Source organism: Martes martes (assembly GCF_963455335.1).
Source record: "Martes martes genome assembly, chromosome: 7".
NCBI classification, from domain to species: domain Eukaryota; kingdom Metazoa; phylum Chordata; class Mammalia; order Carnivora; family Mustelidae; genus Martes; species Martes martes.
The window spans coordinates 9,325,951-9,339,104 of NC_137894.1; positions in this window are offsets into that span (position 1 = coordinate 9,325,951).

Here is a 13,154-nt window from a genome sequence, read left to right on the forward strand (position 1 = left end):
TTTGTACACACAAAACGCAGGGTATGAAGGATGCCCGCACCTATACCAAAAAGACAGAAACCACATCCGATCTGCTATCACCATAGTCAACCTCTCTTTACACAAAAACTGCAGCAGAAAGAGCAGCAGGTTTCAGCCAGAGGCTCGGTGCTTCTCCTCCCACTCAACCTCCTGTAACAAAGAAGGAAAGTTAAGAATCCCAAGTCTTTTTAGAAAAGGAAGGTCTGAAAAATTTACTGAGCTTCTTCTCAGGGAAGCAGCTCCAGAGAATTCAGAGGAGGGAAGAAGACAGAGAAATCGGTAAAGAAATAAGCGTAAGCTTCCATTCCATCGTTTAAACTGCCTTCTCAGTACCCCCAGCGACCAGGCCCCGTTCTTTCTTCTACAGAAATCCACAGTAACTACTGGGGTGCGGGAGATCTTTCCCTGACCAACTGAGGGGTCCTGAGGTTTGCTGGCAACAAGCTGAGGAGTCAGACAACACCGGCTGGAGTCTTCACCGTCCACTGCGCACAGGGTAGGTCATCCTGAACAAGTCACTCCACCCCAAAGCCCAATGCTACCCGCCTGCCTGACTGTGAGAAACATCAGAGATGGCCATGCACAAAGCACCGGGCCTGAGACAGGCACCAAAGACTGGTAGTTATCATCATCATTATTATGATTTAGCTATTAAAATGTTCTGTTGAGGGGCGCCTGGGTGGCTCAGTCAGTTACACGTTCAACTCTTGATCTGGGCTCAGGCCATGATCTCGGGGTTGTGAGATGGAGCCCTGCACCGGCTCTGCACTGAGCGTGGAACCTGTGAAGATTCTCTCTCTCCCTCGGACCCTCCCTCTCTAAAACTAAACTAAAATGAAATATATTTAAAATGTTCCTGTTTAGGTCAACGAAGGAAAAGAGATTCCCGATACTCTACAAACAGCTTCTGCCGCAGGACACAGTAAAGCTCCAGAGCTAAAAGTTGCCTTTGGCACTAGAGAACTGAAAAGATAAAGGGCTGGGGGGGGAGGGGGAGATCCAGAATAAACAAAACACAACAAAAAGCACCTAGCGGAGGGGCGCCTGGGTGGCTCAGTCATTAAGCGTCTGCCTGATCCCGGGGCCCAGGGATGGAGCCTGTGTTGGGCTCCCTGCTCAGCAGGAAGCCTGCTTCTCCCTCTCCCTCCCACTGTCCCTGGCTTGAGCCCTCTCTCTGTCAAATAAACAAATAAAATCTTAAAAGGAGGAGAAGAAGAAGAACCACCACCTAGCTGAGAAGCAACAATGTCAATTAACTGCTAATGCTCCTCCTAAAAGCACTGAATTCCAGCCTTTTTTAAGCTGGCGGGTCAGGAGGTATGTGTGCTCATGAGGCTGGAGAGCATTTCTGCAGGCTCCTTATCACTGTATGAAGCACCGTACCCATGGCAACAAAATATTGCTACAGATAAACAAGTGTGCTGAAGCATGACCCAAGAATTACTTCATTTCCTATTAAGCTAAAAGTGGCACACATCCCATCCGGGCCTTCTCTTTTGAGAATGAAACAATTGGGACTTTGTCTGACCAACTATCCAAAAAGGAACGCTCAAAGTGCTTGCTGGACCAGCCCAGCCCAGCCCCACTCAGAGCATGGTCTTTTCTTTCCTTTTTTTTTTTTTTTTTTTTTTAAGATTTATTCATTAGAGAGAGAGAGAGGAAGACAGAGTGTGTGTGTGTGTGTGTGTGTGTGTGTGTGTGTGTGAGAGAGAGAGAGAGAGAGAGAGAGTGCTCAAGCGAGCGCACATGGGGAGGGAGGGGAAGAGGGAGAGCGTAGGGGTAAGGGGCAGAGAGAGAATCTCAAGCTGAGATTCTCCGCTGAGCTCAGAGCCTCACAGGGCTTGATCCTACCATCCCGAAATCATGACCTGAGCTGAAACCAAGAGCTGGACGCTCCATCGATGATACCACCCAGGCGGCCCCACTCCTGTTCTAAGAGAAAGGCTGTGGTAAGGAGTCAACGGTGGAAAACACGGAAACACTGTCTTTTCGTCTTTCAGTCTGGCATCCAAGTATCTGAGAAGTGGCGATACAGGGTTCAAGGAAATGTCCAGTCTTCAGGATCATGTGCAGGTGCAGAAAGCACCTACTGTTAAGTTTTGGTGGCCTGGTGGCAGATGTGCAAATTTCGTATGTGTGTAAAATGTCTCTGTGTAAAAGTATTTAAGCAGAATGGGACAAAAAAACAGTAGGCACAGGAATTTCATCATGTATATTTTTTTGTGGGAAAAGGGCTAATTAACACAGAACACGGTCTGCCATACTTCAGCCTATTACTGTAAGGCAGTGTTCCTCAGTATTTTATTCACTGTCATCCCCCCAAGGAGTCTTCGTAGACATTTTTCTCCATTTACCCACCCCCCATCTAATGAAACTTTCATGCTACAGATTTAGCCCATATTTGTACATGTGTCTCTACTTACAGAGAGACGGAAAGATTTTCTGCCCCCCACGAGCCAATTTTCACTACTCTGGCAGGACCACTGCCTCCACTACAATGTGTGTGGCTCAGAGTCCAGCCTTCGACCCTCAGCTCCAAGTATACAACGTCCACATAAGCATGACAGCTGGGACAGTACACAGCAGACGGTTTTTCCCTTCAACTAGTCCCCAGTCTGTTTTTCCAGCATAGCAACTATATATACTGACTAGCACTGGGATAGTAATTGAAGATTTTTTTAAAATCTATAATCCTACCTGTCTAGGGATAGCCTTACAGCAGGAGTGTTTTAGAATAGGGAAGACTGTTAGAAAGCGTCCAACACAAAAGTAACGGTTCCTTTGCCACAGAGGGGGGTCCAGCACTCTGCGATTAGGCCAGTTTAAAGTCTACAACTTCTTTTGCAATGTATAATTCAATCTGGCAACCTTGGACATCAGCTACTAGAGACAGGTCTGGGTTCACAAGAAGTGAGAGATACATCGTGATCTACCTGTAGAGCTACTTACTGGGACCTGGGCTGTGAGCACTGATTTTTAATAAGCCCGAAAGGAATTCTGATCACAGCAATTAAGTTTTTTTCTTTTTTTAATGACAAATCTACTATATATAGTACCTTCCCTCTGATGAGTGAGAAAGAAGAACATAAGAGCTGGGTCAAATTTTAGGTCAATGTATGTTTGTAGTTTTCCAGTCCAACAAGAACCTTTGCTGTAAATTCTTAAGTAACACATGCTGGGAAAAGAGAGATCCTGCACTAAAGCCTTGCATAAAAATAGTGTGCGGCGTCCACTGAACATCCTGTCTCATTTCCATTCTGAAATCATTGTTTGCTGGGTCTAAATTCACATTTAGGTAATAAAAATGAACATAATAAGGCAGTACTCCATATCCCTCAAGAATTATCTTCCAAGGATACTCAGACTTCTTTACATTACTTACCAGTCCCCCACAAGTCTTTTAAAGAAAAATCTCAGCTTCATCGCTAAAGGAAACTCACTGTTTAGTTAAGATGAGATTTGCAGTCAGATTCGTTTCATACAAAGAGAAAAGAATGGAGGTATTTTCCTCTACTACAAAGGCCATACCTTTCGTCTTTAGTGACGTATATCCACTTTAGGCGGTATTTCAGAGCAAATTATATTCTTAACCAGAAAATGCATCGGTGTCTTGAATGTAACATTTATTACATAGCTCATCTGTCTGTGTCTCGTGTTAATCAGAACCCGACAGCTTTATTTTCAGAAGAGAGTATGTTGTTTCCGTCTTCAAAATGTTTTTTATTAAAAATTACTTTGTAAAGCACTCAAACAATTCAAAGGCAAATAAAGTAGAAACCAAAGTCTCCACCTAACTGCCCCCTAAGATGCTTTTATTGGCCTTACTTTATTAAAAAGGGGGAATGATATCATGTCTACAGCTTTTCAATGGCGGTAAGGCAAGAAGATTATTTATAAAAAAGCCTTTACAATTAATAATTAGACACACACAGTTCATTAAAAACATCTCATTAGAAAATAAGCAAGAAAGTGAGAAAATAGAAAAAAATAACCTTCATATCCGAAGTTAAAACATTTAAAGGACACAATTTAGAAATGTTCCTTTCTCTCTTCCACCCCCTAATAATAAAAGGTTACAGACTAACATCAAGAAGTAGTTGCCTTTTGAAGGTCAATCAATCATCTGGTTTTAGTAAAAAGTAAAATGTTACAAAACACTGACAGTGAAACATGCAGAGAACTCAAAGAAAAATCAGAGCCAGCAATGTGGATGAAACATGACATTAAAACCAAGAACAAGACACAAAGCTCTTTTTCTTTCCAGAGTCAACCCAAATGACTGGGACTGGCAGAGCTCATCCCACACGTGTGCAGAAAGGGTGCACTGACATTGCTCCCAGCAGCAGCTGCTGCAAACAGACTGAACACACTTATCCGGGACTGGGATGCACCAAGCAAGCACAGACTTTCAATCAAGAATCTTGACTAATCTGACACTGCCCACAGCAGACAGGAAATCCAAGGCTATCAATGCAGCTAACTGACGCAAATCATCATAGGTAGTTCTGGAAAGAGAACACAGGCTCCCACCCCCAAGGAAGAATTCAACTCAAGAAGCCAGAGCAAACTCCTTTTGCATTTTTGAAAAGAAAGGGCGTGTGTGTGTGCAGGCACACACCCATGTGTGCACAACCTTTCGAGAAGAATGGCTTCCAAGAACCGGGGTGAATTCAGATAAAGTAGAAACGCTCTTCCATCAAATGGTAGGGATTCCTAGAACAGCCTTCTTAGCATACACCAACAAAACAGAAGTATATACCCTCACTTTATATGCTGACTTTAGTAGAGGCAGGTAGAAAACAAATAAGATCAATAGAAGATATAATGTGTTAGAAGCTGGTAAGTGCAGTGCAGAAAAATAAATCAGAGATGGGCAAGAAGGAATACAGACAGGAGGCCATTGTGGACTTTTTTTTTTAAAGTAGGCTCCACACCCAGCATGGAGACCAATGGGGGGCCTGAACTCATGACCCTGAGATCAAGAGGTGATGCTTAACCAAATGAGCCGCCCAGGCACCCTTTGAAGGCTGTTGTGTATTTTTATAAGGTGGGAAGGGAAGGCATGAGAAGGTGATAGCTCAGTGAAGAGCCGAAGGAAGGGAAGCAACAAGTCTAAGACGTCCCTAAAAACAGATTAAGGCAGTTTAATCCTAGACTCCATGATATCAACAAGAAATCCAAAATCAACTCAATGCCCTCAACACCCCTATCCCTACACCTCCACACATGACTACGGCAGATGCAGCAGCTTAACAAGACACTTGAGTGGAAAGATCTCACACACGGCGACCAGAGCAACAGGGAGCACTCAGGATCCCTTCCGCTTGAACAGATCACAGAGCTCCTACCTCTCCAGTGAGGACCTTGCCACTGCCCTGCATCCGTATCAAAGGCTCACATGTGACAGTTTGGCTCTACATTCCGTCTGGCCAGCTTGTACAGGAGGGTCTTGCAGGGACTCCAAGCCTCTGTCACCTCTGCTGCGATCGGGCACCTCCTATCACCAGCCCAAATGAACACGAGTGAGGAGCAGTCTATGCAGGCCAAGTGGGGTGAGAAGAGGATGGATTGTTGGGCTCTGTAAGCATGAAAGGGGACACGGGAGGTGCGAGAGATCATAATTTAAAGGGGGGTAGTTGATTAGCAGAAAATGGAGAAGGCAGGTACTAGGACTCCAGGCCCCACGCAAGTGGGTCAGGGATGTTTCTGCTAACTTTCTGCTAACTTCCAAGTTAGCAGAAAGCAGCACAGTACCATATCCATTCTGGTTCGCTGGGGCGAGCAGGGTAAGGGTCCTCGGAGTAAGTACAGAAGAACACCCGGAGATGGGTGTGACTGGGAAGGAGGGGTGCAGAGACACACAGAAAGGTTTGGAACCAAAGGCAAGGGAAGAGATGGGAACTAGAGTTCGGAAAGGTAGACTGGAGCTCAGAGAGGGTCTGGAACAAACTCAGAGCCCCAGGCTGTCACACAGGTACAGTGGGCTTGTAAAGCCAAGGGAAGGAACTGCCTGCCGCCCATCCTAATTGCAAGGCCTTGCCAGCGAAGGGACCAGAGCTGCCAGGCAGATCTCTCTCCATGGTGCCGGACTCTGCCGGTACTCGTGACTGAGGACTGCAACCAGGGCACAGGGCAACACCCTTGTCACAGCTGTCCTCTCCCTCAGAGCTCCGTGCACCCTCCACATCCACCTCCGCGCTTCCTTACACGTGCGCACACACAGTCATGAACGTAGCCTCATGCACCACTCCCTAACTTTAACTCCTGACCTGTTTCTAACTCAGGAAGGAGTTAAGTTTATAAAAATTACCACCGTTCCTTTCCCAGTAAGAGTCCATTCAGGCACCGACTGACTCTACCTCCTGCGGAGCTGTTTCTCACCATCAACCACACAGGACAGAGGTTTTGCAAGGGTGATACTGGATGGCACCTGCTCCAGGCAGGCCTCAAGTTCCAGATAAGCCTTTCTGACATGATAAACATCACAGGAAACGAGATGATTGGAGTTTTAAGTTACAAAGGAGGATACTTCATATGCTTTAGAAAGAAATCAGTATCTATCCTGAACTCCGGGTTAATTTCTAATCCCTAAAACTTTGTGTGTGTGTGTGGGGGGGGGGGGTGTTCATAGGAATTGTCGAAAATCTTTAAATCCTATATTTTTCAATGTCATTTTTGCCAAGCAGGAGGATAAATACAGCTTTCAACTGTCATAAATCCCAGTCCTTGACTGCAGAAAAATTTCCAGGAGCTGGTGGGTATCCGACATGAAGTTCATTCATATCAAATGGCACAGCCATCTGAACCAATACCAGCAAGACTAGATATTAAAAGTGCTTCATAAACTAATAATTTTTCACACGGTCTATTTCAACACAGTGGAATCAGTGTTCTATAAAAACACTGGTAAAAGGAAATGGTTTAGTAAGAAGTAAACCCACTGCATTCTCTAAAGGAAAACAGTTAACTCAGCACTTTTTAGTGCTCCCCCTAAGTGTGCCCTACTTTGTATCCTGATGAAAACTGGTCAACTGTTAACTTCGAAGCCAGGTCAATGAAGGAAATCTCACCTCCAAACACAAATCAATACACCTTCAGGTGCTGGGACAGACAGGTCAAGGGACAGCCATTATCTTATGAGTCGTTTCTCGTGGAACTAGCAATGATTTTATGACTTTTGTAAAGCATTTTTAATAACTACCTATCTTCCCCTTTTAATTGTTAAACCTGTAATTACAACAGTGATTAAGTACTCATTAACTGTGTTTTACCTTTGCTTTTGCCACTATGATATTCAGAATTCAAATCTGCAGTCACACCATGGGAACCACAGTAGAATGTGTATCTTCCACCTGTTTTAATTCTCCCCAAATCTCAACGTTCTCATAAATTAATATTTTTGCTGATCCTGATTTTTATTAATATATTTGCTTATCCTGATTTTTATCTTTTAAACTTACGACACCATTTTATTTCGTTAATTTCTAGTGAGGCTCAGATTTTTGCGGAACAAGCAAATATAAACAGAATGCTTTATTCTAATGCATTATTAACATAAAGATTTGACAAGAATTCTATTGCCCTGATTCATTCTTCTCACTCCACATTAATGGACACAGAATAAAAATGTGCATGAACCAGGAAAGGCCAGTGAAGGCTCCACCCAACACTTACCAGGAGCAATGGTCTCCAGCGTATCAGCGCTGACCTTCCGAGTACTTGTGCAGTGATGGAGGGTGGAACCCGAAAACACCAAGTAAAAAACTACATCATCCTCAACTTTGTCCTCTTCAGCCAGCAACACGGTAACCACACAATCGCCCTAGGAAAGGAAAGACAGAGTCAGGTTCCCCTTGGGAGTCTGTCTTCACAAAACATCGAATTCAAGGGAAAATCAAATGTCTCATCCAAACTGGGTCCCATTCGAGTAGGTTATACAAATATAAACTCTGAGCACTTACATGCCAGGAAGTACTGTAGGCACTGAGAATACAAAATGATCTGAAAATAAGATCTCTGTCCTCCTTAAAAAGCTTAGGGTTTTAGTGGAGGTGGCTGGACAAATGAGTAAACTAAGAAGGTAATAGTTGGTTTGGATATTTACTTGATGAACAGGTAAAAAAGAAATCCAAAAGAATCCAAAAATAAGGCCGAGAGGATGGTGGAGGCATATTAAACAGTTAGTTACATCCTTACAGCCTGAACACCCCTTGAGCCGTGTTCCAGTGGTAGTAATAACTCTCAGTCCTACATCCTAGAAATCGCTGCCAAATCCCCCCATTCTCCAACAAGGAGAGTCTCCGATGAGCTAGCCTGGAAGTGGCAGGGTGCAAAGAGCATACACTCGGGCTTCAGTCAAATCTACAAAGACTTCACTTAAATCCTCTAAACCCCATTGTCCCTGACTATATCAATGAAGACAATCCCTTCTCTTCCTGCAGCTAATATATGAACACTCTTGGAACACATTCAGCTCTCAGTCTATGATAATATTCTTACTCTACAAGGACAGGACAATCACTTTTCCAGTTATACGTTTCCTGACCATCTGGAATCCCTACTCTTCTTCAGCCACCTCTCCATCAAATCCTTGGAATTAGACAAAAACCTTGTATCAGTACCTTTGTCCATGACTCTGCAACTGCTGAGATGATATCTGTTGTTAATTCGCAAATATTCTTTCTAGCTTTTACATGTTCTTTTTTTTTGAGGTTAGTGTCTAAATTAAATATATTCTACAAATATATTCTACAAAATACAGTCCTACTACTCTCCCAATTATAAACATTATACAATTCATGTTGGCACCATAAACAAAAGATTTTAAAGCACTAGGTTTAGTAACATCTAAATCTAAATAATGCACTATTCCCCAAAAAAAAAAAAGGAAAAAGAGAATAATGCACTATGGAAAAACCAATTTAGAAAAAGCCAGGCTACTTCAGCATTAAGTAGGGGCAAGAATGCTCCTTCCTTAGAGCTTTTTTTTTTCTTCTCCATTTTGGCAACAATGAAGCCTTTGAGAGAACCATGCCACCCTGTGGCCAAAATTTATTAGGCCCAGCAGCCTTACAGAGCAGCAGGTAATATTTTTATTCAACACTGAAAACGAAAAATCATAACGTCAAACTTAAGCAATGCTCCAAAACGTTGATTCTGGAAACAGAGTTCAAAGTATTTCCCAAAGTCCTAAATGCCCATCTCTCCATTGATCCCCAGTGCTTTGTGCAGTGCCCTGTACATGGTAGGGGCCCACATCTGTTCAATGCAACAGATAAGAATTCAGAATGAGCTACAAATAAGCTGTGACTTCCTACACATGCTGAACTGGAAAGTTCCAAAGCATCCTACCACAAGGAACAGCACAGTTGGTAAAACAGAATTATTACAGGCTGCAGTCACTCTTGAGAATTATAACTGAGACTCATGTGTAAGTCCCTTCCTTGGAAACATTTTTAAAAGCTTAGGATGGCAAAATATTTAATACCCTTTGTCATGATAAACCACAACCAGCTAAAATGTCTGCAGCACATGAGAAGAATAAATTTCTCAAGGTATTGAAATACCATTATAACCTGAGGTGGGTGGGGGGGAAGTGTGTGAAAGAAAACTCTAAACTTTCATCCTTCAGAGCACAGGTTGGCAAACTCTGATCCATGGGGGCCATCCAGCTCTGGGCTGTTTTCATATGGCTCAAAGCTAAGAAAGGTTTTTACACTTCTAAAGGGATTGGGGAAAAAAATCAAAAGAAAAATATCTTTCAACCTGTGAAAATGACATGACATTTGAATTTCAGTGTCGGTACATAAAGTCTTCTTGGAACCCAGCCAGGCTCCCTTGTTTACACGTGGTCGGTGGCTCCTTTTGCACTATAACGAGCCACAGCGGAGCTGCGCAGTCCCCACTGAGACCTGGGCCCTGTCAGCCTGAATTACTCAGTGTGGACTTCTTCTACAGGGGAAAAGAAAAGGAATTCTAAGACTATGTCTTCTTTCTCAAGATCAGGGATTTCCTCTGAAGATGCGAGAACTAGTATCTTGCTAGAAGACTCTGTGCCCAAGATATTAAGTGGTATCTGGGACCTTCTTTTAACTGAGGGCAGAGGAGGGGGTTATGGGACAGTTTAAATCCTTTTAACAAAGTGTTGGACATCAACTTCTTTCTTCACTCCCAAGAAAAAAGTAAATAAGTTTTAAACTGTTCACAAAGCTTCAATAGTTTTTTAATGTTAAGTCAAACTACCCAAAATACTAAATAGATGGGAACAAAAAAGGCTCTACCACCTCAAAACTACTTGAAATTCAGATTTTAAAAGGCACCTGGCATGAAAGTACCTGTTTTCCCTGAAGGAGTGCCCTCTGCACTCAAGTCCCTGGGAGCAAACGATCCACACTCTCACCTCGCATCACCTACAAGACCCCTGTGTCCCCACACCAGTATGGGGCACCGAGAGGCCCTGCAGACAGACTCACAAGACTAAGCTAGAGCAGGGGTGACTGAAAAACAGATCTACGCAAGAATTTTTGTTGAGGTGATTGCTGGAACCACACCTTCCCTGAGGAATATTCTGGTACATAATTTCGCTGCTCGTGGGAAGGACACACCCCATGAAATGAACACATAGGTCAATCTGGCTGTCCAGTTAGTAAGTCTGTCACGCATCTAAAGACAACAGATGAACTTATTAACAAGGGCAATTTTCTGGACATTCTTGATTAAAGCCCCAGGAAGAGAGGCATCTGATCTCCACTTTTCCAGTAAACTGAAGAAACATATCCTTGAACCTCACAGGATGGTCAGAGTCCTGATTGTTTTTGCTGACAGATGACAATTTATAATGGCCCTCTTTTGTAGGTATAGATGATCCCCAAGATATGAATGCACTGTAGCTCTAAATGCCACAATAAGTAACTTACTTGCCCCCCCAAAAAACCAGAATTTTATTTGTTCTTTAAATTTTATTTTTATTTAAATTCAGTTAGCCAATGTATAGTACATCCTCATTAGTTTTTGATGTAATGTTCAATGTAATGCTCATCAGTTGCATGTAACACCCAGTGCTCATCACATCACATCACATGCTCTCCTTAATGCCCATCAGAAAAACAAAATTTTAAATGGCAGCTGTGGTCCCAATTCTCCCCATCTTTAACTCACGTATATAGTAGATATATATATTAATGGTGCTATAATCACTTTCACATATTTATTAATGACAAAAACAAAATTTTTTCCCCACTCAGGTTTCTAACCTGGAATTCAAAGAACAGATCTTCCTTTTGTAGAACAAGGATTTTCTCTCCACGTGAGACCCAACATCTTGCTGACAGACTCTCCATGCCCCAAGATACGAGTTATGCCTACAGTCTTCCTTAAACCAGGGACAGTATCTTGATCAGGGAAAAAAGGAATGAGCAAGGGAAAAGCATCAGAGCGAAGGGAGAAAGTGAATTATAGTGTGGGAAAGGAACAAGGCCTTGGAAACAGGGAAGACGTTAGCTGAAATTGAGGGGAAGGCAGCTCTGTGGGAGGAGTGGTCAAAGAGGGGCCAGCACTGCTGTCTCAGATGGCAGGACAGCGTCAGCCGTAAGGTTTCTGGCGGTGGACCCCATCAGCAGCAAGATAACTGCTGTGGTAAGCTGGAGATGGCTTGTACAGGCTTGGGAGGGCCCATCGCTATATTTTTAGGAATTCTGCAGGCTACCTGTTAAACACAGCCATTATTAAAAATTAAATAGGTGCAGAATTAAATTATATTAAAAACAGATTAATAAATACTTAAAACTCATTGCTTTTTAATTATTTCATCACACTTTCCTGGTACCTATAATCTCGAGGTTTACGTCTATTTTCTCTGACTGAAATTACAGCGATGGTGTGCACATTTTCCCCGGCACACACCCCTGACCAGCCCTGCATTCAGTGATGTGGCTCTGACAGCCTGAAATCAGTAATAGGAGTATTTACACCCCTGAAATCGGCAAATGCTACAAATCAGGGTTTTTCTTTTTTTCTTTTTAATCATCACATCATTGAGAATAGATTAGCAGAATGGGAGAGAGGGAAAGCGACGGAATTTCCAAAGGGAAGGCAAGGATATGCCATGGCAGGCCCGATCTAGACAGATGACTGCTTATGAGAACGAGAGTGGAGGACTGGCCATCAGAGAAAACCAGCGCCAAGTACAAAGCATCCCAGGTCCATAGATAACAATGCTGCCAGAATTCTGCTCAGGAAAGATCAGTATTATCACCACACCTTAAGTCAATCAGTTTTCTAACTTTCAAATTTGGCTTTTAACTTATTAACGTAGGGCAGTGGGTAAAGGGATGGTCTTTGCCTGAATCACAGCATGGGACACCGCTTTCTGTTTAACCTCTTTGTTATGTTAAATTCTCAGCTGGAAGAGAGGACAATCATACTTACCTCAAAGGTTGTAAGAATTAAGTAACTGATAAAAGTGAAGCACCTGGGGGCGCCTGGATGGCTCAGCTGCTTGAGCATCTGACTCTTGGTTTTGGATCAGGTCATGACCTCAGGGTCCTGAGAGCCCTGTGTCAGGCTCTGTGCTCACTGTGGATCTGCCTGAGATCTGTCTCCCTCTCCCTCCCCTTCTGCCTGTCCCCGACACATGCACACTCTTTCCCTCTCTCATTCCCTCTCTCTCAAATAAACAAATCTTAAAAAAAAAAAAAAAGTGAAAAAAACAAAAGTGAAACACCTACAGCAGTGCATGGGACATATGTTCAATAAATAATAATTCTGGGGGCGCCTGGGTGGCTCAGTGGGTTGAGCCTCTGCCTTTGGCTCAGGTCATGATCTCAGGGTCCTGGGATCGAGCCCCGCATCGGGCTCTCTGCTCAGCAGGGAGCCTGCTTCCCTTCCTCTCTCTCTGCCTGCCTCTCTGCCTACTTGTGATCTCTGTCAAATAAATAAAATCTTTAAAAAAATAATAATAATAATAATTCTAATAACTGTAATGCGGATGTAACAGAGAACAGATGTGACATGTAACATGGTGACTACAGTTAATATACCATATCATATATCTGCAAGTTGCAAATAGAGTAAATCTTAAAAGTTCTTATCACCAGAAAAAAACTGTAACTATATGTGGTGACAGATGTTAAGTA